Here is a 26,017-nt window from a genome sequence, read left to right as displayed (position 1 = left end):
TGCTTAAATGATACAACAGGCAGATTAGATAAAAACTGGAAGGCTTGCCCCAAAAGGACGTTCGTTACCTCTTCTCCTTCCATCTCTAGTTTTATTGATAAAACAGTTTCTTATTTCATGAAGAAAGTCTAAAAAGGACAGTAGAGTGAACACTTTTATTAGATCATCATCTTTAGGATTAGAGCTCTACATGAAAAAAAAATCCTATCAATTTAATTTAAAGGTACAAGTATTAGCTTTTTATATATATGATGACTTGGTGACAAGTCATGACTTCTTTCTTTCCAGACTGCTAGCAAAACACAACCATAGAAAATGAAAGTTTTGTATTTAAGCGGTAAAAAATGAAGGTTATTTATTGAGACAAAAAGTACATTTAATCCAATGTCATGCCTTCAATAGTTGCCAGTAGGTGGGACTTTTAGTGACCTTCTAGGGGTTCCTTCACCAGGCAAGCCACATACGCAATTATCTCAGCTTAAAGTTGGTAGAAAGAGGAACTTCGTGTCAGAGCAGATATTCACTGAGAGCCCATTCTGGAGAAAGGGAAAAACGTAAGAGGGAAGGAACTGCAAAGAGAAACTTCTACATACAATGCTGTTTGGCATAGGCAGAATAGTCTCAAGTGAAGGACTGAAGGAGAGCATGGAAGGTGGGGGAGGAAAAGCGTAGTTTTAATATTTGTCTTTGTTTCTCACTACCCACATTCACTTTAATTGGTAATAAGTTAAATTAATTTTCTCAACTCAAATCTATTTTTCCAACAGTAACTGGTAAGCAATCTCCCTTTCTTTACCTCAGTCCATAAGCGATCTCTTTCCATTTCTTCCCCAAGTCCTGTTGAGGAAGGGGAGTGTCTGGGCGGGAATTTGTCTGTTAACCAGCGAAAACCCATAGGCCACCATAACCAGCTTTCTGCGTAGCCTTCTAACAGAACTCAGGGCTGCCCATGGTGTTTTCTCACATGCTTTGCAACCCTGTCACTTCCTGTTTGAGTCTGTGGACAGCTGCAATAGCTGTCTCAGAAAACAAAACTAAAGATAGCCCTTTTCTCCCTGGAGAGGTGATACCCAGGATCTGCTCAGCTGAGAAGAACTTTGGAAAGGCAGTCTTGTGGTAAGTGAATTCATGCTGGAGGACAGGCAGACTATGCGATCCTGAGCCAGAACTTTTGATAATTTCTGTGAGGTCTATGATATTCTACACTTGGCTCACAACAGTCAGGCACTAGCCTGAAACAATGAAAGTCCTGAGTACAACTGGAGATTCAATAGGAGCAACAGCTAGTAAAGGTTGTCCAGGGGAGTCCACATAAGGTAACAGGGCAAGTACACAATAGTGGTATTCCCTTCCTACAGCTAAGGAATTTCCTGAATCAGAGGACAAGCCAGTAAAGCATCTGTCCTTCACAACCTTGTCCCTGGAATCCAATTGAATATTTGCCTCCTTGGTTTCCTGTGGCAACGAATTCCAGTAATGTGATATCCTATACAACAACAACAACAAAAACCACTTGAATTAATTTTCATTTTCTGTCTGCTAGTTCTATTGTGTCTCTTAGTTCTCTTATAGAAAACAGTAAATGTTTGATATCTGTATTTTTTCTTTATAACATTTTTTGATTATAGAAACCTCCGTCAGTCATCTCACTTCTACACTAAGGAATGTACTCCATTTAATCTCTCCTTACATAAAAGCTATTTCATTGCTTTGATTATCCTTGCCATTCTTTTATATGTTTTTGGTGGGGTTTTTTTTGTTTGTTTGTTTTTAGTTTCACTATGGCTTTTTTTTAAGACTGCAGACCAGAATCAGACAGAATGTCCAGATCATGATATGATGTAGATTTATACCGTAGCATAAGGAGTTTGTTTGTAGTAGCAGTAGTAGTAGCAGTAGTAGTATACTGAGATTTGCTAAAATTTGATTTGCACTTCTATAGCTTCTTTGCATTTAACAGTTTTCCAAAAATTATCTGTGCTGATTTCAGTATCTCTTTTTTCTGGGTCATAGTTTAAGCTGTATGTCTAGTTAGGTTTATTTTTTTCCTTCTGTTTCTGATTGTTCAGTTTGAATTTCATCTGCTGTTTTATTATTCAGTCACGGAGTTATCATGTGATCCTTCTATATTTCTACACTGTCAGCTTTGACTGTCCTCAACAGTTATGTGTCATTGGCAGGCTCTGTTATCCAACTTTTTCAGTTGATTCTGAAAATATTCAACACAACATATCAATGAGGACACAACTAGCAGCCTTCCTTTGCTATGAAAGCTGATTCTGTATTCATACTAGGTATTTCCAAGTTCCCAAGTGGTTAGATATCCATTAGAGGCCCTTCTTTGATGTAGAGACAGAAAATGTATGCATTCAGATGGACACAATTTCTTAGTCATGTGAACAGTCTTCCAACTTTCTGATCATCGGTCCCCTAAAAACTCTGGAGGCTTCTCACATCTTGCCTGGCAACAGTGATAGTCTTAGGAGCATTTCTGTGTCCTCAATCATGTAAATACTATTTTTACGATGAGCACTGTCTTTTCTGACAGCTCTCAAGCAGGAAATCCCAGGATGTATTCTGGTAATATGAGAAACAGTCCCCTTGTGTAACTTACCAAAAGTCTAAAGAGAAAAAAGTAAGAATTTTAATGTACATATATGTACGTATGTTTCTTTTCAGCTCTTTTTCTTCTTTCTTTTTCTTTTTCTTTTTCTTTTTCTTTTTCTTTTTTTTTCTTTTTCTTTTTCTTTTTCTTTTTCTTTTTCTTTTTCTTTTTCTTTTTCTTTTTCTTTTTCTTTTTCTTTTTCTTTTTCTTTTTCTTTTTCTTTTTCTTTTTCTTTTTCTTTTTCTTTTTCTTTTTCTTTTTCTTTTTCTTTTTCTTTTTCTTTTTCTTTTTCTTTTTCTTTTTCTTTTTCTTTTTCTTTTTCTTTTTCTTTTTCTTTTTTTTTTTTCTTTTTCTTTTTCTTTTTCTTTTTCTTTTTTTTTTTTCTTTTTCTTTTTCTTTTTCTTTTTCTTTTTCTTTTTCTTTTTTTTCTTTTTCTTTTTCTTTTTCTTTTTCTTTCTTTTTCTTTTTCTTTCTTTCTTTCTTTCTTTCTTTCTTTCTTTCTTTCTTTCTTTCTTTCTTTTTCTTCTTTCTTTTCTTTTTTCTTTCTTTCTCTTCCTTCCTTCCTTCCTTCCTTCCTTCCTTCCTTCCTTCCTTCCTTCCTTCCTCCCCTCCCCTCCTCTCCCCCCTCCCCTCCCCCCCCCCTCCCCTCCCCTCCCCTCCCCCCCCCCCCCCCCCCCTCCCCTCCCCTCCCCTCCCCTCCCCTCCCTTCCCCTTCCCTTCCCTTCCCTTCCCTTCCCTTCCCTTCCCTTCCCTTCCCTTCCCTTCCCTTCCCTTCCCTTCCCTTCCCTTCCCTTCCCTTCCCTTCTTCCCTTCCCTTCCCTTCCCTTCCCCCTTCCCTTCCCTTCCCTTCCCTTCCCTTCCCTTCCCTTCCCTTCCCTTCCCTTCCCTTCCCTTCCCTTCCCTTCCCTTCCCTTCCCTTCCCTTCCCTTCCCTTCCCTTCTTCCCTTCCCTTCCCTTCCCTTCCCTTCCCTTCCCTTCCCTTCCCTTCCCTTCCCTTCCCTTCCCTTCCCTTCCCTTCCCTTCCCTTCCCTTCCCTTCCCTTCCCTTCCCTTCCCTTCCCTTCCCTTCCCTTCCCTTCTTCAGAACATATGGCTGTCCCTTTCCAGGGACAATATTAGTTGACCGGGGTGACTATGTCCCCAAGTCCCTAAGGGACAGAGTCCACAGTCTTTTCTCTTTAAATATCTCAAAACAAGGAAACAGCAATGTACCTTAAGTCCTTTACTGGGGACAGCTTTATTCCTTACTGTAGCCAATATATTAGAAACTGGAGCAAAGAGCATTCAGTGATGGCTGGGCTACCTTTTAGGACATTATAGTCACTTTTTTCAAAATATGAACGCAAAGTAAGAGTTTCTGACTTGTAGAAGCTGACATAAGCAAGAGTCTAGCCCAGAACTTGTGGCATTCACCCCTCACAGAACAAGGACTGTAAGAATTAGTGAAAGATTTATTCTTGAACATGCAAAATTAAAGCCATTGTCTTCCCAGAAAATTATCAGTGAGCTATATTCCTTCCAAAAAATACACATTGAAGATACATTTTTTTTCTGAAAGGATATATTCAACAGTAATTACAAAAAGCATAATTCTGTGCATTCTTGGAACAAGACAGCAGTGGAGAGAAACCAATTCATGTATTTAGATATTTTACATGCACAACAAGTCTGTTTTTTTGTTTGTTTGTTTAATTTGAATACATATATTTTTAATGTTGGTCACCGACTTGTGAGAAGGCAAGAAGCTTCCCCACGTTTTATAAATTAACAAAAGTTGGGACTGCTCAGCAATTTGCAGATTTGGATTCTAGTTATATAGGGTATTACATAGCCAGCTACGATGCTGAAAAGATTTGTTTAGCTGAAAGACTAAGCTGAAAGAAAAGGCTTGTTTAGAGTATGCCAAAGAGGTAAAATGAGGAGAGGCTTTTGGGAATAGATTACAGATGGGTATAATTAGGTGAAATATCAGGAAAACACTTTCTAATCGTGAGGATTATTAACCTACAGAGAAGTGTCTCAAGGGAACCATTTCAGAGGCAAAGGAATCTACTAGCTGAAATAAAAGCCTTGGTCTTTGCCTTCACTACGATTCATATTCCTTACCCTTTCATAATGTATTCTTTGCAGAAGCTGTATTTTCAATTTCAAATATATATATATATATATATATATGTACTCTCCCTCATACCCTACCCCACTGTAGAAACACAGTAACTACAATGTTTAATTTTTGCCCACTGCACCTGGGGTAAATTCATTGATCATGCAAATATTTACTCATGTAATTTATCTGACTCTTGGACCCAGTGCTATTATTTTGTGTTGAAATCAGCGATATGTATGGAAGTAAAGACATCTATGGTAGTGATTATTAAGAAGATCGGGCTCTAATATTGTATTCATACTAATAAATTAAGGAACTTGGAGTCTCTGAAATACAGAAAGCCATACTGTTACATTGGTAGAACAGTTCCAATCATAGTTTTGTCCTGTGTCAGATAGCATCCTTCAGCACAACTTCTGTTGTAGGATAAGATACTAGGTAAGATACTGATTTTTAAAGAGTGAGAGAATGATTTTTAAAGGGTAAGATAATAACATATCTGTGTGCTGTTCCATGCCAAAGGGCCTCACAGTCACAATGGCATGTACATCCTGGTACACACAGAGTCATGGTACACACAGAGTCACATGGCATGTACATCCTGGTACATGCCATTTATTGAGTTAGTTCTTAATTTTGAAAATTTATATCATGTTAGATTTTGCAGCTTCTTAGTATACAGAAAAGTTTACTGAGACTGTCAGTAAAAGAAGTCAAGCACTTCTTTCGATTCTTTTTGTTCTAGAGAAGATATCCAAAGAAGGTCAATTGAATCGAGTCCAAAAAGTGCTTATTTCTCTCCTCGTTATTGATGTCAGCAGCTGGAATTAGGTAATGTGATTCTTGCTCCTCATTTACACAACTCATTTAAATTTCTGTTCTCTGTGGTAAGAGAAAAGCTGAGTGAAGCATTCTTGTCTAGCTTCAACATTTATCACGATGGGATAAGCTACCCTGGTGAGGTTCTTCTCTCCATTGACTCTCAATCTAGACCAATAAATTAATCGAGATGGTTAAAGTTAATGGAGATCCTGATCAATATGCCTGAGGCTCTCATCCTGTGCTCAGGATGTGGTGTTAACTTTTTCCATGGGAAGAGATGAGACTCCACAGAGGAGTCTTAGTACTCCAGGTTTTGCACAAATTATTACTTTGAGCACATCCACTTAATTAAGATAGACAGAATTTGCTAACAGCCTGTTGTGATAATCTGATCTGACCTGTTTAACAGAAGACATGAGGTTCTTCTGAATTCCTACCTGCTTCAAGCCTGATAGCTGCATTAAGAAAACCAGTACATTTGGAGTTACCTATGTTGTATATTACAGGCATATTAGTGAGCTTTGTCTCAATGGTTAATTACCACTGCTGTTAAAAAGTGTGTTTTATTTCAAGACTATCTCTTGTCAGCCTTTCACTTTCGTACAGTATTTGAACACTAGACTGAAAATCCCTCTGCTATCCATGTCCTCATTAAATCTTTAACAATAACAAAAATTTTCCAGTCTTAATTTTGCTAGTGTTTGTTTCATCTCTGGTGCATATTCTATCTAATGCAATAACACATTCCTCAGGTGTAGGAATCTGAATTCAGCATTGTAGTAATAGTTGTATGTGACGTAATATGATCCCCTTACACCTATTTCATATTTCTCTGCTCGTAAATCCAAGAATAACTTAAGGTCTTGTTAGTCATAGAATAATAGCACAAGCTTAATGGGAGATTTATTTTTTTTCCTATGATAGTCCTTTTCTAGGTAGCAGTGGCTGAAGTAGACCCTCATCTTTAAAATGTGGCCTGAGCTTTTTCATTTCAAAATACATTTTTATGCTTCTCAAACAATGCAGATGCCTTTTTCGATTAATTGTATTGACATTTACCATTCTGCTATTTTTGCTTTTGTCACCTACAAATTTCATTAGTAATTTTTTAACACTTTCTTGCAAATTGTTAAAATGTTTAGTGCTATAGTGTAGAGAGCCAATTTCTGTGCAATCTAATTTAAAAACTTCTTAATGATGAATGGCCATTAAACCTGCATTTAACTGTGGAAGATCCTTTTCCTTTTTTCACAAAACTTGCAACTTTTTGAAACACTGCAACTTCAAAAACCTTCACCCTATATAGAATAGGAAATAAGAAATTAATGCTAACAAAACAGTGCTAGCATAGGAATCTTTCGTTTCTTCATTTGATATGCTAATTTTATCTGTAATTTCACGTATGAAAGATAGATACGAGTAACAAAAGTGTAAGGTATACTTACTTTCAAAACATTTGTTGGTTAAGTCATCTCATATTGTGTGAATGGTTTAGGCTGCTTGGATCTCAGAGTAGCTTCTCTACAGTATCTTCCACAGTAAATATAGAGTAAAATTATGTGGAAGTTGAAGAACAACCACTTCAACATATATATGTTCCTAATGGGGGCAAGAGTCATGACAACCATGCAAACACATCTTAAGTAGAAATAGTCCAAAAATATTTTTCAACATATATAAAGGCACTGTCACTAAATATATTGTTTTGGTAAAAATACCAGCACTTGCTTTACTTTGCTGCATTTTCCACACAATTAAGCTGAATTTTATGCATACAGTAGTATAGGAAAGCTAAAATTTATTATTATTATTATTGTCATTATTATTGTTGTTGTTCTTATCGAGCAGGTAGATACAACTCTGAATGTATACGTAGAAAATTGATGTACAGAGGGTTTTCTCTTTTTTCTTTTTTTTTTGTTTGTTTGTTCGCCTGCTTTTGTTTTTACAGAATTATAGTTAACAGAGTGAAGATGCACTTCAAACTTTAGAGATAGTCCTAACCATAAAACTTGGTAGAATAGCTATAGTGTTATTGATCCATTTACTTACTGCTGCCGATAGAAACTTGTGTGTGTTTTGAATTCAAAATCTGACCCCTTGCCTCATTCCTCAGATGATTTCTCACTGCTCTCATCCTCTCTAAATATCCAGACATAGTATACAGTGTATATCAGTTCTTGTACAATATGCACATTCCACTTAAATGGACTTTGCATTTCTGTAACTGTATTCAGAAACAAATTTATCTTTTGGGGAGTTTTATTTGATGCCCAGTTTGATCTAGCTATTCTGTATGAACCATTAAAAAAAAAAAAAAAAGAATAATTTTAGTGTTTATAACATAATTCTCCAAGAATGCAAACAAAACAACACAGACAACAGGTCCCATATACAGAACATTAAAAAACATAACAACTTACTAGAAGCTCACATAAATCATTCATTTGGAACCTCCTAGCAATTTTCACAGTATAAATACCAAAGTTTTCGTCTAAACTTAAAGTAACTAAGCAATGTCAGTGATGTCAGACTTGACTACAAAAGATTGCTTTCTCATGGAAAAAATAATTATTCACATTTACTATCTCCCTTCTCAAAAGAGGAAGGAAAAAAAAAATAAAAACACCTCAAAACAAAAATCTTGTGAGAAGTCTGAGGCAGAAAGCCAAAGACAGGATTCAAAATTAGAATTAGTTAAAATGAGAGAGACTGGATTTTTGCAAGTAGAGACTTAGCAGTATGTTAAGTCACCCTACAGGCAAGTGTCTTTTTTTTTTTTTTCCCCTAGATATAGAAAAGAAATAAGGAAAGAAATTATGGTTTTGTGGGTTGAATATTGACCTGGTTTTGGTTCCTGTTCTGCTTCCAGTCACACTTTGAAGAAATCAATAAGGGTCAAACCACATTTGATGTTAATGCAGCACGGCCAATAAAATCATGCTGCTTTAATCCTTCTGAAAATCCAGTTGGTAATATTTCTATGCCTCAGTTCCTTACTTGTGACATTACAGCTAATAATATTTCCTTTCTCCTGCCCTTTTTCGGTTTTGCCTATTTACACAAAAAAAAACGTTTATACTTCATTGTCTTAACGTATGCCTGTTAACACAGAATGAGTGCTGGGCACACTTGTGTCCACACAGTAAAGTGAATGAATGCACTTAAGGACACCGGAGAGGTTATAATCCAGTTTCTAGTGTGCACAAAAGCTTTTGCTTCTGTACTTTTGCTGTTGTTGGCAGTACTTAGGTAGCACATATCTAGGAGTACATTACAACCTCAACATCAACTGTGCAGATATAGCCTGAATCTGGAAAGGCATAGAATTTTTATAGATTTTCTAGTTATTTTCTTTCCATGATCTGGGTTGGGCAGCCAGCTGAGCCATACAGTCATGATTTGCAATTCTAGGGGTGGTCTGAGGTACCTTCCTCCCCCCTAGCTTCTGCAGAGGTTTTTGGATAACCATTGTGCAGTTCTGAACCTATGTTTCTCCATTTATATCATAATTCAGGATCCAAAGATTTCATTGTTGCTTTTCTTTACATAAGTAAGGACTGGCAATAACAACAACAACAACAAAATGATACAGATACATTTCCAACTGTTGTAAGTGTATTAATGGTAGAAACAAGCCCTGAAATTGTTAGACCTTGCCTTAATGTAATAGACTAACATCTGCAAAGCATCCCATAGAAGGGAATGGGATGTTCACTCCTGCTACTGGTTTTAAGATGTCAGTTTTAAGATTATTGCCTATAAAATCCCACTGGATTTACATCTGTAAGGACTGTTGCTGTACACTTTATATATAAGGTTAATAGTGTGAAATTTTGACCCTCTCTTTATATTTCTAGTTTCTCGAATTCTGGATGGATACACCAAGAGAATAGTCTCCACACAATATATATGTTTTGTTTGTGTGTTTGTTTGTTTTGCCTGTGGCTAGAGAGTGGATATACAAAGCCAATGGAAATGAGACGGAGAGTGTTATTAGGAGAGGTTAAATAATGTATCCCACTTCCAGAAGAAAAAATATCTCTCACTAGGCAGAAATGATGAAGAATAAAGATATACTAAGGTATTGAAAGAGTTTATATAGGATCTAAGTAATTTTTCTTAGCTAAAATTCCTTACAGTTCTTGTAAATTTTTAAAAACTTCTTTCTACGAATCAAATTACATTGGATTACACCTAGAAAATTCTCTTTTCTGAAAACTAAAATTTTCATACTATGTGGTCTGTGACCTCTTAGTTGGCTGTGGGTTTTTGTTTGTTTGTTGGTTGGTTGGTTGGTTGTGTGTTGTGGTTTTTTTTTTTCCCTAATTTTAATTTTTACTTTTAATACAATATTTTAATGCTTAAGAAGTTCTTCACCTAGAGAAGGAGAAGTGATACTTAAACTTAGCCTTCTAAACCAGTGACAAATGAACATGTGGAGAAAAGCAGATCACTGTTCAACAGAAAAACTGTAGAGTGCACCACAACACACCAGTCAGCTGTGCCATTAATTTTGACATTCCTTTGCAAATTAGCCGGGCTTTGTGAGTACAGGTCTACTTTTACAGCACAGGGGGTTTTCAGCTCTTGGAATCTGACAGGGGTTCAAGATCAAAGTGTTGCTTTGAACCCACTTGTTAGACATGTGAAATAAACACAATTCACCTTGCAATAAAAAATAAAAATCAACGGGGGGGGGGGGGGGGGGGGGCGGGGAGGGGGAAGAACATTTAAAAAAAAAAAAACACAATACTTACACATTGGTTACAAAATGTGCAAGCAATACTTACTATTGCCACAAAATTTGTGAAAGAAGAAACATAATTAAAATGTTATAAACATGATCTACAAATAAAATTCTTCTACAAACAGGGAGAAGTTTTGTTTTTGCTGCTGTTGTTGTTTTCATGATCACAATTGTAGACAATGCTTTAAAGCACTGAGAGCATCCTGATGTTGCCATAAAAAGTTCCCTGGCTAATTATTTGCCAGTACAACTGTTCACTTCCTGTGGTGGATTTATGCTAAATCCTGTTATTAGTCTTGCTCTGCAATTGCCATTGTTTGTGACTGGAAGCAAGGCTCAAAGGCTACAGTCAGCCTTTTATTACAAAACATGTGAATGGAGGTTTGACCCAATGTTCGACCACTTCCCCTTTTGGTTTTATGTAAGCTGCTGAGCCTTTCCCTATAAATCACTATGTTGAAATGAACTTTTACTCTTTTTCTTCCCCTCTTGCAATCCTCTAGGGACTGTTTTTTTTTTTTTCAATGAGACATCTACTTTAAAAACAAAACAAAACAAAAAAACTTTTCAGAACCCTTTAATTGCAAACTATCACCAAGTCCTCCTATGTTATGGAAAAAAATAAACTACATGCCTAACATCTTGAGAAAAGTACAATTGGTGCAATTGTTGAATTTTTGTGTTTTACGAATAAACAAATATCATCCCCTCCTCTCATTACAATTATACTTTGTTTTAAGCATAATTAAAAATAAATACAGTTTCCTAACAGGCAGAACTTTAAACCAGTTATTGTATGAATGAAAAACGTCTCTCATATATAAACTGACCATGCGTTCCACTGAAGTATTTTATACTTTATGTACTCAGCCAAAATTTGGGATGCTTTTTTTTTTTTTTTGCTTTTTTTTATTGGACAATAAAAACTAGCTAATGCAAACATATAGAGACACAGGGATTAAAGCTATCTGTAATGCTGAAATATTTCTGACAGCCTTAGTCTCTCCAGATGGAGGACTGAGTCCTGCAGTCGTTGAGCAGACTAAAATTCTCGGTAAAATGGTACAGCTCAATACTCAGGAAAGGCGAAAGAAAATTTTGCTTAGATAATTTTGTCCAATCTAGATAACTGTTTTTGTTGGCACTTGCATCATATACATGCTATTCTTTTTGGTTTAAATTTAATTTAAATTATTTAAATGAAATAAACCCTTGAAATGAAAGCTTATTCTTAAGTAATTCTTCACAATCTTTTTTCTCTTCATACCAATATAAATTGGAATACTTGAACTTAAACTGGTGTGGCTGGGATTTCTTTTTCTCCAGATAAATTTGCTGAGATTTGACACTAACAGCCGTAAAAGTAAAACCAAATAACAAGTGAAGAGGTATCCTTAGACCATTTTTTTTTCACATTTCCAAAGGAGAAAAAGAAATCATCCAGTGATACCTAAAATGTTTTTGTACTGGTCTGCTAACCAGTTGCTAACAAGTACCAGTGTAACAGTTTTGGTTTTGTTGTTTTGTTGTTGTTTTGTTTGTTTTGTGTTTCTGCATGTGTTTTTGCTTGTTTGTTTATTTTGTTTGCTGTTTTTTAGTAAAAAGAGATGGATTTCAGTTATGACTTCCCAATGGAATACCATTAATAGCTGCCAGATACATGTCAAAACAGAAAAAGTGGTAGGCTGCAAGTGCCTCCCTCTACCTCATTCCCACCATCATGTCTAGAGAAAGACTCTTATGCTTTTTAGAGAAAATGAAATTGAAGAGTAGCCAAAATAGCTTCTTTCTTTCAGATCCAAAGTCTGAAGTGACTTCTCCCTAATCATACTAAAACCATTTTGAAGATCACAGGATGGATTCATCTGCATTTGTTCACCCACATGATCTTTACATCTACCCCTAGATAGAAGTCTAGTTTGTACTCACCCTCCAAGCTCAAAATGCAGTGGGAGAAAAGGGTTCAAACCACTAACTTCATGAACATTGTTTATTAATAGTTGGCTACTACCTGGATTAACAGTTTATTTGTCATGTTAATCCACTCATGAATCCTGTTGAGGTAAATCCTGTCTTCCCTGACCCAGCTTTGAAGAGTTGGGATTTGCTCAGGAGCATGCCTTGGGGAGCTAGACAGTTTATTTTATTTTATTTTATTTTATTTTATTTTATTTTATTTTATTTATTTTATTTTATTTTATTTTATTTTATTTATTTATTTTATTTTATTTTATTCTATTCTATTCTATTCTATTCTATTCTATTCTATTCTATTCTATTCTATTCTATTCTATTCTATTCTATTCTATTCTATTTATTTTATTTTATTTTAATTTTATTTATCTTGAGTACCAGAAGGAAGTAGTGAAAATACTGTGGCTATTGCAACTGAAATAACATCCCCAATTGTTTTGCTGTGTGCAGAAACCTGCCTCCCAGCAGAAGGAGGAGGAAGACTTTTACCTTCATAGTTTGTGATTTTTGAGCTGTTCATGTGTTAAGATCTTTATTAAAACAAATAAATACATAAAGTATTGATTGTGTTCTTTCTAAAGTATCTTCTACAGGTAACTTTTAAGTTATTTGCAAAAGAACAATGCCTAAAATAATAAATTATGTTGTGTAAACTGCCAATCTGATTTGAGGAGAATGTATCTAAGGAGAATGTATCTGAGGAGAATGACCTTTTAGAGAAAGTCACAATTTTTTCATGTAATCTGAAGAGCCCATCATAATTTCTATAGACTGTGTTGACATCTCCTGCTAAGTGTAGAGCTGATCAGCTTTTGACTTACTGGAAACAAGCTCCACTAACGGCTGCCCCTATTCCATCATGTTAGCAAATGTTTCTGTTTTCTGGGATTGATCCTCTACACACCAAAGGCAGTGGCAACATACTCTGTTACTGCCATTGGGATTGGCATGCTTTTGTCTGTGAGAAGTTCAGAAAGAGTATGTATCCCTTAATTACAAAATTAGAGTCATTGCAATCTGACAGTTTGGTAAATCTGACAAATTTGCTTTGCTTTACTACTGAGTCTGCAAAATTCAACATTTATTTGCATCAAGATCAGTTTGCATATTTTAGATGAAAAGGAGATGTCAATTCTTTGTGTAAAATGAAGTTTAGTTCCTAATTAACAATGTATGTTCTGTAATTGTTTCAGAATTATTAAATGCAGAATGTGCTGAATTTTAGAGTGTGCAGACAGTAAAGAAAAAAAAAAAACACTTGCAAGTCAATTAACCCTACACAATTTGTAGGATTTAATTTTGTTTTGCAAGTTTAATGTGACTATTTACAATGTTATTAAAAATAAAATGAGGCATGATTTAGTATAATATTATTCTGAAAGTTCTTCATGTTTTCACCAGTGACAATCTCACATATATATATAATAAATGTATTAAAAATCAACATTTGCCCATAGTTACTACACAGTAGGTATCCCCAAATATTTTGAAAGAAGTGTTGTATAGCACCAAGTGGTAATTGTTGGCAAATGGTTGTTATTTATTGAAAATTTGGAAGATGGAATTTCCAATGGGGGTATGGAATATATATTCTTATATTTCGTATTTTCTTATGAAAGTAATGTAGACAGATATATTTTTTTCTTCTCCTCTCTCTTTTTTTTTTATTTTTAATTTCTTTGAGGGGAAAAAAAGGTGCTAATGATTGTAGTTCATTTGGCAGGAGACTGATTTGGGAGGCTTGGTAATAAAAACTAACAGAAATTTCTAGTCTCTAATTTTAATCTGGCAGTTGCGAAAGATGAAAAATGATATGCATTTTCCTGTTGTAACTTGTGAGAGAAAAGGAAAAGGAATCTGCCAATAGCTACTACCATTCTAGTGATGTTGTGAAAAAGAGTGTCTATTTGAAAGATAAAGATATTTGTCATGTTGCTGATGCATCCAGCTATGAAAAAGAAAGATAAAATTTGATGGGATATCCCACACTGTGCAGTCCTCTACATCATGTATGAGCTACTTGTTTCCTTTAGAGGAGAGGACTATCAAGTCCTCTACAAATTACTACAAATCCAACAATCAATTTGTAAAGTGAAAAAGGCAATATCTGGGCACTGCTTAGGCAAGGTTTCATGCAATGCCATTGGGAACTGTTCTTGAACACAGTGGCATGCCCCTGTGCTTTGGGGGACCTACATGAAAACTAAAGCCAAAATATCTAAGTTAGCACTGGAGATGGAACTGATTTGCTGCTGAAATTAATCAGTAAAGTTTTTTTCCTCAGAACAAACCAGATGCCAGAGATAGCAAAGCAAAACATACTCTACAAGATACATCTTTCCTTTCAGAAAGAGATGTGTGACTTACATTCTTACTAAGGAAAAGCAAGACAAAATTAGTGAGCAAGGAAATTAATGAAGTATTTTGCATCAGTAAGGAAGAATCAAGTCAGGTCCAGCTGATTTAAATGTGACACTTCAGAATGGCTAAAGCTGTTTCATGGACTGGACAAAATTAGTATGAGTGGGAACAGAATATCACAGTAAAAAGACTAAGAACTGAAAAAAAAAAACGGATTAAAGCATTTATACTTTTTTATGGGAATCCTGTGAAAACAAAATAAAATATAAAAACCATACTGTTAATATATTAGCAGTATTTGGAAATAATATATTTCCCTACAAGTTACGTGCTGTTATTGGTAGTAGTATTTCCATTCATGAGATGACTTGCATTATATTTGCATTATATCCATGTGATAGGCTGCATCCCAAAAATCCTTGCAACCAACTTCTTGGCATAGTTTCTTGTCTTCTGTGATGTCACAGGTGCAAATAATCACAGGCCTGCATCTCTTCATTCTTTTCTTTTGAGTTTTCACATTCATGTTATGTGTATTCCAGGTTGATGGTTTTAGGCTGAATTTAGATTAGTGAAGTGTAGACATCTTCATCTTGACAGCTAGAAGGCTTGGACTCCCTGTCAGGTCAACAAAGAAATAGACAATTCTAGGATGTGATTCATCTCATCCCAGAGCAGATATCTAAAATAAGTCGTATGAATCAAGTCTTAAGACTTCTTGTTTCCTTCTTCTTGCTATAATGGGAGCCTGGAGCAGCTAGTTCAGGTATACACATCCCAATATTTGCTTCAGTGAATGCCACTTTTAAAAAAGTGAGTTTGATATCAATATGGACAATATTTTCAAAAATGTAGAGGGTTCAATAGCCTCCACTGTTTACTGTATTCCACTGAGAACAATGGGAAGTATTAAAAACTTCTTTGCATCATAAGATATGTTAACAGTATATATTATGAATACGCATAAGTAAAGTCTACTTGTGTTCCAAGATGTAAAATGCCATATGACAAAGGCAGAACATTGCCAAACCCCAGCTAATATACCCTGGAAAGTCTTCCTAATTTGATTCCCAAACAGTATAATTTCTGCTAAAGAATAAAATAAATAGATTTTATATACTTGACAGTCAGGATAGGGTTCTGTAGTTTCCTTCCATTTCTATTTTGCAACAATGCTCTAATTCTCAGTAGCTCAATTAGTATACTTACATTGTCTCATAATTGATTTAATGAGGAGGATGGTTTAAATGCAATATGTTGAGACAAATAATTAACTACTGTGTTTTTTTTGGAACGATGATTAATGATGCTGTCCTAGATCCAAATGCATGTTCACAATGATGCATTCATAAGGATGTGACAGGTGATAATAAATGTGTTAACATTCAGCTATTGTACTCTAGTATGATCCAAGCAGGATTTCCTCTTATTACCTAGTTTACAATAAACTTTACTACAAAGCTGAAATAAGAGAGACTGCTCCAGTGATTTGTAGGCTACTGTAATTACTGCTGTCTTGAAACCCATAATTTTATAAATTCCATTTTCCACCAAAATGTGCTTTGAGCTAGTGTACTTTCAGAGAATTAAGATTTGCCCTGAAGGTTTTTAGCTGCAAGAATGGCACAATATGCATTTGTTAGGCTGAATTTAGGTGTATTTAGTGATCCTTGTCACACAACATAGATAATTACTAATACTGTACTCAGTGGAGTCTCTTCCTGTCTTCTGTCTAAAGTCACTGTTTTCAGGCTTTATATGTGAGAATTTGAATTACAAGGGAGCTAGTGTTATCCTGGTTGAATCAGTGGCTCCCACTAGTCTTGTCTTGAGAAAAAAAAAAAAAAAAACTCTTAGATTAATTTAGGAATGACACTATGAGCCAACAAAAGTAAAATCTTCTAAGAAGTCGTTGGGAGTTTTCTTGTTTCAGAGCTTCATCAGTAGATCCAGGCCAGAGTTTTAAGCATATGTGTTCATTTGTATGGAAGGAGTTGGGATATGAGGATGGTTGTGCCTGCAAAGGAAACAGAAAGTATGGAGAGGAAATATATAGAAACATCTATGTAATGTTCAGTTGTTGTGGACACAAGGATGACTCAATTATTTGGTAATGACATTCATTAATAAAATGTGAGGTTTGTGGATCTGCAAACTGTTGATAATTTTTCTTTGAATACAAAAAAGATAAGCGCAAAAATATTTTATTGAATTAGTATGTAACGCTTTTTCAGGCTCTGTATAGGTTTGATTTTCACAATAAAATTCACTCTTCTTTTCCATATATAAACACATCTACACACTGTTGAATTATATATACACACACAGATTTTGCGCATATCTGGGGGGCAGATGCAGGGCCCAGCTTTTTAAAAGACACAGAATATCCATGTGACTGCAGTTGAATTGTACAATAATGCCTATATACTTTTAAGACTTGCACCATAGCCAAAACATGTCTGCTTGCATTCCTCATTTCACTTAAGTGGCTTTTCTTATGAAAAGGTTTTGTTTGTATTCATGCAGTTCGTAAAAAAAATGAGCTGCATACCAAAAAAAAAAAAGAGCGTCTAAAAAGCAGGGGAAAAGGTCCTGAAATGACCACTGCCACCTGTTTTAGTTCAGATATTAAACTAATGTTTAAAATACTTAACAAGCCTCTAGAATTTAACACTGCCAGTTCACAGCTCAGAAGCTCATGATCGTGAGGGGTAACTCCCTTTGTGCAAGCAAGGGAACTCCAGGAAAGTAACTGCATAGAGTAACCATTTAAAAAACAAACATGCAAAAGTGACATTTTGTGTTTTCATTTGTGAATTACGTAGAGTGAAACTGAAGCAATGTCATCTGCTAGAAGTTACTGAGCTTATTTACTTGTTACTGTAAAATTTGTTGTAGTTCTTGCTGGATTTCCTCAGGAATGTCAAATTCAAATATACTGGAGAAGTGCAAATGCAGTCATAAGTAATTTTAGCTTGCTAAAGATATTTTAAAGAAACTTTAGTCAGTTGATATTATTTTTTCCATAACACTAAACGTGCTGCTTTCAGTTTAGCTATGTTAACTTCTTGCATTCCTCCTCTGAAATCTCACATACACATCACAATCACTGTAAATGTTTTCACATTGAAATTGAAGATGTAAATGAAGTGCTGCAGTTGCTGTCTGGTTTTAGTTACAATGTCTGTTTGTTGACATCTCACATGAAGGCCTGCTGTGTCTCTGGCTCTGTCTACTTCATTTCCCCTCTAATTAGGCTTTGCCCTCAATTAAGTTAATGATGCAACTTTTCCTATAGATCATTTGCCCCTTCAGTCAATTAGTAGAATATGAAGGGTGCATCCCTCTTTGGCGTTGGATTTGCTTGCCTCAGGGCAGACTGTTCAGTTCACAGAAGTACTTAGGCAAAGCAAGCTGTTTACTCTGAAATATATAACCTGACTAAATTAGCACTCAAAGAAGTCTGATCTTGAAAACAACAACAACAGCAACAAAAAACAATTATTCATATGGCAGTATAGAAATAGCTACAGCAATCTGTAACACTAGCAAAAGTATGGAAACACAGTGAATATTACATGGTAAACATTTTGCTGAGTACATGCAATTATGGCCAAGGACAGAGCAAGGCTAAGTGGTGGCTCCACACATGTTCTTTCTTCCAGATGTCATCCCTGTGTCCCGTTGCAGATTCTTGTTATCTTCCCTTTCTTGATTTCTTTTTGACCTCCTCCCTACATGAAACATCCCAATCAGCCTATCTTACATTTTTAGAAAGCAGTCCATAATGTCGTGCACTACCACTCGTCGTTCCACTATATGCTGGGTTCCTGACTGCTTAAACAGCCTGTCAGATTTCCCACAGTTGGCCTCAGATCATCTCTGGTGTTGTTACTGTCATAAAACAGTTACAGGCTTCTTGCTCACGCTCACTCTTTTTGGCTCACCATCCAGTGCACCCCCAAATGCATCGTATCTCATGCTTTTCTGCTCCAGATTCTCATTGCTCTAGTTGCCAGAACTAAAATGTTTGTCTCTGTCTTGATTGTCTCCCCATCTGTGCTCCACCCTTTATTTCCTTGCTTTCCTACATTTCTCCTCTTTTCTTCTCCCTGCCTTATTTGCCTAAAACAGTACTGTGAAGTAATTGTATGTAGCATGCGATCATACTATATAACCATTAATACCATTTCTACCATGCCTACCGCCTCACATCTTATTTTTAAATTTCATTTTTCTTCTTGAAGGAGCAAATCAAGCCCTTTGATGTCTATATGCCATATATCAACTATCATTTCTTCCTATTCCCAGTCTGTTTGCTTCATGGGCTTAGCTTGCTGATAAAAGAAGCTGTGAATTTTACCTTCAGGTAACTAACAAGCATGAGCTCTCCTGAGGTGAAGACAAAGTAAAGATCAAAGCCTGTTACTATTACCACAAGGTAAACTTGCTGAGGTCAGTCCTACACCCTGGCCAGGGGCTAAACCCAGCAAGTTTACCTCATGGTAAAATGACAGAGCTTGCTCTTCACTGTGTTTTTATACAGGAATACACTGTGCCTTTGAGTTATTTGAGGTAACAAAACAAAACAAAACAACACAACACAAAACAAAACAAAACACTTTTTAATAGGGAAGAAAATCACTACTTCTCACTTTCACCTTTTCTTAGCCATAGCTCTTACATTGTATATGACAGCAACCTCTTTACTCATAAAGAACTTTTTTATTTATAAATAGCACTTTTTCTAAAAAGGAGTGAGTGACTCTTTTTTTTCCTAACTATTCTTACCTTCTTTTCTCAGCTGCTGACCTCCAATTTATTTAGATTCATTGTTCAGTTTAGAAGACGTAGGCTTTGGATGAAGTGATCTGTCTTGTTCTGTGCTTGTTCCTACATATTGTCTGAGAGAGTTGAGACTGTTCAGCCTGAAGTGGGGTTCAGAGGGGTCCTTATGAGTGTGTATAAATACCAGAAGCGAGGGTGCAAAGAGAGCAGAGCCAGGCTCTTTTCAGTGGTGCCCAGTGCCAGGACCAGAGGCAACAGGCAAAAACTGGAACACAGGAGGCTCCCTCTGAACACCCAGAAACTCTCCTTTATTGTGCAGGTTGTGACTAAGCACTGGAACAGCTTGCCCAGAGAGGCTGTGGAGGCAAGAGGTTCTGGGCATGTGACTCTGCCTGAGCAGGAGGTTGGACCAGATGACCTCCAGAGGTCCCTTCCAACCTCAACTACTTTGTGATTCTGTGATTCTGTAATATTCATGCTTTTATTCATATTTACAAGTGGTCCTTAGAACAATACAGAAAAGTGGCCCTTCCTTGACAGCCTCCCTTACTTTTAGCACTAGCTGAAAATAGAATTTAAGATTGTGTTTTAGATAGAATTAATTTAAATAGAATTTAAGATAGCAACTGTAAAGTATTTTTCTTTAAAAAGAACACACAGTTTTCTACTTACAGTGGAAACATGGTGTGCAGGCATTCCCTGGCAGAAACAGGGAACACTTTAACCTTAGGGGTGCTGAGGTCCATCTCAACCATGTATTTATAACCCTGAGGAAAATCTTCCTGAGTCTTATTTCACCCTTATGCTAGGTGTCAGCAATGCATATGCAAGAGTGAAGTCCAGCAATGAAGCAGCAGAGCTGGAAGCATCCTCCACCTGCCTAACCGGCCTTAGCAGGAAACACTACCAGCTCAAAAGCATTAGGATTGCTACTGGATAGGAATATTTTTGTACTGACATACATGGTAGTCATGTTATATGCTTGATTGTATAGCCTTAACATGAAGAAAGGACCTTAGGCTGTATTACATACCAATAAATCGAAGAAGAATTATCATAGAATCCACGTTATCCAACTTCCTTCGCATGTTCATACTCTCCCTGGACATACATGTGTCTGTCTTCTAAGTACAAGCATAGTCCAAGCATTGTGTAAATGTGCTCAAATGACATTCTTACTTGCAAATTGTGCATATAGGTAAGTCTAAATTATTCCCATTTTACTAATGAGAGAATAGAGAACACAAAATGTAGTTTGCTTGTGGACACAGAACACGTTGTTTGCAAAACAAGAATGAGCCCAGAGATCATTGTTGTATGTCTGTATACATTCTCCATCCCCATCCAAGTGAGCAGATTTTAAAATACATTCTGTTCTACATATTAACTGACTTCAGTTTAGAAATATGAAATTGTTTTGTGTGTATGTTGTTTTTTTTTTTCCTGTGAAAAGCATTTGAAGCATACTTGAGTACCTGTACATACTCTTTTGAGTAAAATCACATGAATGCTGATTTCTCTGAACTGTTTAGTTGTATTATCTTGCCATTTGTTTCAGTGCATATTTCAGTATACTCCTAAACATATAATGTGTGTGCAAAGTTCAGTTTGATATAGCAAAACATTCTTCTAGTGGTAAGAGTGTTATCACTTTGTTGTTTTGAATCTAATTTGCACATCATGAGACAAGAAAAGATAGACAATGTTTTACCATATTTTGAATAAACATATAGCAAAAGGCTTTTTTCTGGATGAATAAGAAAGTGGTCATTTGCTTCTTTAATATGAATATTCAAACAAGGTCCTTTTTGTAAAGCAAAGTTATCTTAAAATGATACCAAAAATGCATGATTTGTTCCTACCATATTTCATACTATAGCCTTACAAAGAATGACAAAGACATGTCATTCCTGCCTATGGAGGGTGGTTGGAACTAGATGATCTTTAAGGTCCCTTCGAACCTGAGCCATTCTATGATTCTATGATACTGTCATTAGCACTTATATACTGCCCTTTCTTAGTCTCAGATTTCTTAAGGGAAACTGTATAAAATGCAGGACTGTGTAAAACTGGATGTCTTGAATCAGTTGTTCAAAGGGAACTAGAGAAAACACAACCGAAAATGAGATTGGAATTATCATGCAACACGTTTGATTACCATGTCCTTAGAAACACAACATTTTAATGAATATGTATTTACCAGTTCTCCCACCAGTTGCATTAATGTGTTTTGTAAACAAGAAAGGTAAGACAATCACAGAAACCTGTAAACATTTTAACACAATGAAGTAAGAATGACAAAGGATAGGATTCATGTCAGCCAAAATAATCTATCGTCTGAATTGCTGTGGTCTTTTTTAGGTTCCGTATGTCTACAAAGAAGACTGAGACATCTCCAAAGGACAGCTTATCCCTTTTTAAGACCAGTGACTAAGACTGCTGGGAAGAATTACCCACTGGAGGTATCTATTTTTCTCACTTGACTATTGAGAGCACCTATGCGACTAGATCTAGATCCTCTAGATTCTTTTTACACGACTTTCAGCAGCAGAAATTCAACTCTGATCCTGCAAACAATAAGCACACACATAACTTTAAGCACCTGGCTACCCCTAGAAATATGAAAGACCCTCTCAGAGCTTTTACAGGCAAATATGCATGACTGATTGCAAGTGTAGAGACTAAATATCCCTTCTTCAGCATGTTATGAATGACTAGGCTTCCATACCTGTCTAGAAACTCAAACATTGCTGGGGCTTTCCACAATTACAATGTAATGTCTATCTGAAAAAAAAGAAAAGCATATGATCCTCAGTTGCATAAACATGATCTTTTTAATTTCTAGTAGCATTTAAACCTTTGGAGTGATTGAGAATTTATGTGTGAAATAATTTGACAATTGGATTTTTTTTTTTAATTTTTTTTTTTAATCTTACTTGTTCTGGAAGAACTTTGATAAAGTTGAATTTTCATATGTAGGCATTTGCATCTCTTAAAATAAATTTTGCGTATGGTATGAGACAGCTCTCATCAGAAAGGTTATATATGGTCATAGTGGAAACTATCAACAATAAACCTTTGCATCAGGTATATTGTATCAAAAGACAAAACTGATCAGGAAGACCGTGAATGTTCTACCAGGTAGACTATGGTTAAATCAGATTCACTTTTATCTTATCTCATGACCTTAAGAAATATGTGCTAGTGACACAGCACATACTTCCTAATGGAGAACATGTTAGTGATTTTACTTGATGACATTTAAACCATTTCATTTTACTGGTTTTAGCTTACATCCAGAAACAAAAAATGTATGTTTTATTACAGCTATCAAATTTAGATGGTAACAAGTCTCTAATTACTGAAATTAGATGAGGAAGAATCCTGAAGTCATTAAAAAAAAATCCTATTTCAGCCAATTTCTCAAGAACTTAATCTTCTGAGTGTGTCTTTCCTTTTCCATAAAGGAAAGAGAAAGAGTAGCAATGGGGTATTAATTAAGAAAATAAATTGGATTAAGACTGAGAACGATGTCCAGCATGCATCTATGCCTGTATAAAAGTTTTCATATTTGGGAGGAGAAAATAAAGTGCCTTTCTTCCCTCTAAAGAACAAAATTATCAGTTATTAATACTAAATTTGAAAAAAAAAAAAGGCAGGGGGGAGGGGGAATGTGATCAGAATTTGGAAGTTTTATTGAGTCAAATCAATTCTACATTTGTGACAGGTAAGGATTGTGACAGCTGATTTTTTGTCCCAGTACAAAGGTCCTATGGTTGAAATAGCTTTCCTCTTCCTAATCTGTTCTCTCATCTGTGTGATGAGTGTAGTTTCCCATACAGATCTCTATTCTTTCTCTCAAAAGTCGTAAGAATCTTTGATTTTCCCCTTACCCCTTTGATTTTCCTCTTACCTTCTTATGCAAGAGGAAAGACATGTTTTCCCTGTCACCTAGAAAAGCCAAAGTTCACTACCTGTTTTACTTCTTTCCTAACATTTACAAAATGCTCATGAAAATAATGAGTAAACACTTTCATGTGGGACAGGGTGTTGGAAGAAAACAAGTTAGGAGTTTTTGAAAACTGAGCTATAATATATTTAAGATGAGCGTGGACTGGACAATTTTGCTTTTTTCATACTCTGTTTCTTGAAGTACAGAGATGTAAACATGCACCTATACCACAGTAAATGTAACATCCTTGCATGAGGTCAGTGGTCAGGAGAGTACTCCACTGCTGTAGACTGTAAATGGGTATGTGTGGAATTTTCCTTACTCCAGAGCCAGAGATATCTTCTGTGGTGTGTCTGGAGAGAGGGCACTGAATACCGAACACCAGGATCATTGGTGAAGAGGTCTGTTATTGTGCTTTCTATGGTCTAATGCTGTGCCATCTATCAGAAAGCCTAAAACTTCTCAGTAATATCCTCTGTCTTCCCCAGGTAGACTGTACTGAGGAAAGTGTATTAATAGGTGACAGAACGTATGTCACACAATATCTAAGAAAGCCTCTGTCTAGAAGACTACAACCTAATAAAGAGTGTCTGGAAGCAATAATAAGTACAAAAGGAGACAAAATTTGAGAACCACTTTGATGTTACTACGAGGTAATGTTTATGGCTTTTTTTATATTATTAAACATTTTCCTTTCCCAACGCATCCACATGTGTCTTGTCTGGATTTCGTTTCAGCCAGCTGTGCTGCATCTATGTGCTCTTTTTAACAATGCACTAGAGCAACCATCTTACATCACAACTGTTTTTCTTTCAGCAACCTTCCTTTGTGGGGCTGATGTCCAAGTCCTGAACTGTCCGTGGACTCTGTGTCAGTGATTGTATACTGTCATTTGGGATGAAGGGAGCATGCTGGGAGCTAGAGCAATCTAAGATCTAATAGCTCTTCGGCTGATAATCAGCCCCTAAAACTGTCAACAAACGGAGTCAAAGAGGAATTTTAATTAAACATAATTAAAAACTCAAAACTAAAAAAAAAAAAAAAAAAGATTTATAACATCAAAAATTCATAGTGGCACAATTTTAAATTGATATGAATGATAGATACATCCTTCTCAACAGTTGCAAGTAGATACTAGAAAGCCATTCTCTTCCATAGGTGTGAACATTAGGAAAAGATTGATTGCAACAGCGTCAAAGTCAGGAACAACTGGAACAGTATCAGTGTCCTAGGCCTCAGTGGGGTGCTTTTCCATGGCAGCACTGCGTTCTAAGATCTATGTCCCACATGACATAATCTTTAGCCTCCACACCCTTCTAAAAAGAATGTAAGATTGTAGGTCTGCATAAGAATAATTCACATTTTTGAAGCTGTATGGCTAGCAAGCAAGAGCCAGATATAACAATTTGTTTGCAGTGTGGTCTTTGAGTTTATGAACTATATATGGGGAGATTTGAAAGAATAATTTCTATAGCTGTATCAGATAGCAAAGGCCACTTACAATGGCAAATTAGTATTTATTCACTTAGAATTAATCTATTGCCAAGTTCATTATATGCATTTTATTTAATGTTGACTGCATATATGTATATTAATTCTGACTTTTGCACAAGTATATTTTCTCATGAATCAGAAGTTTTTTTTTTTTTTTTAAGAAATTGCCCAGATTCCTGTTCCACTCACAGAACTTTTGGTTGCATGTTAGAAAGACATACAGATGTTTCAATGTAATAAAAAGAGGGAGAGAGGGAGAGAGAACTTTTAGTCCTTCTTGCTCTTACAAAAATAACACCAGGAAAAATGAAAAACACAGCCTTTGAGGAAATTCTATGCCAGCTTGATATCTGTATTGTCAAATAAAATAATCAGCTAAAGACTATATGGAGAATGTAATACTCTGAATATTTCATGCAGAAATTATTTAAGCATTTGCTGAAGGAAATTATTTTATTTAAGTTTATACAAAAATACTAAAGAGAAACCAATGCCAATATAAATATGGCCTTAAGTATTGTTCATTACATTTTCAGGACAGTTGAGGTATCACTTTGAGGCAAAGCATAGTTTTAGTTCAGGAAGAGTCATGATCGTAACCTTTGATCTTTATTTCCTACAGTTAATACGATAATAATTCTTTTTATCTCATCATGTACATACACATTCCTAAGACTTAAAGCCAGTGGTTGTGCAAGAAGTTATTTGTAGTTTAAATTAAGTACTTGGATGATAAATCAAGAGGTTTTATACAATAGTTACTTATGATAAATCATTTTTATGCTGTTTTGCTCTCTTCAGTATAGCACCACCTCCAGCTCATACTAGCCTGTCATAGACTACATATGAAATTTTGTCTGCTCTTTGAATAGATTGCAACTTTTTTGGGGGAAAGAAAATTTCTTGTGTGTTTGTGTGACACTAAGAACCATCAGAGTCCACCAAATAAAAATAAACAAAAAAGAAAGTAATTAATTAATTTTAAAAAACAGACTGTTCTTGTTAAAATAAACAATTTTCACTAAGCTGGAAAACTGCAGGTAGGATCAACCTCATTTAATTTTCATTTTACCTTAAAATAAATTATATCTAAAATAGGTCACCAGAATCACCAGCTAGAAACATTTGTGTGTTGACAATGAAAGGAGCCTGAAATGACTAGGTC

At 35.6% G+C, this 26,017-nt stretch overlaps 1 long non-coding RNA gene across 1 annotated transcript; it reads left to right on the top strand.

Annotated features, from left to right (window-relative positions):
* Positions 1-955: 955 nt before the first annotated feature.
* Positions 956-24,840, top strand: LOC106043920 (uncharacterized). The gene is made up of 5 exons (XR_001211969.3): positions 956-1,116; positions 5,457-5,542; positions 21,768-21,868; positions 23,847-24,011; positions 24,175-24,840. It is a non-coding gene; the product is annotated as an uncharacterized lncRNA (long non-coding RNA).
* Positions 24,841-26,017: the final 1,177 nt, after the last annotated feature.

This window comes from Anser cygnoides, chromosome 1 (assembly GCF_040182565.1).
Source record: "Anser cygnoides isolate HZ-2024a breed goose chromosome 1, Taihu_goose_T2T_genome, whole genome shotgun sequence".
In the NCBI taxonomy this organism is placed as follows: Eukaryota; Metazoa; Chordata; class Aves; order Anseriformes; family Anatidae; genus Anser; species Anser cygnoides.
This window is presented reverse-complemented; position numbering and strand designations above follow the sequence as displayed.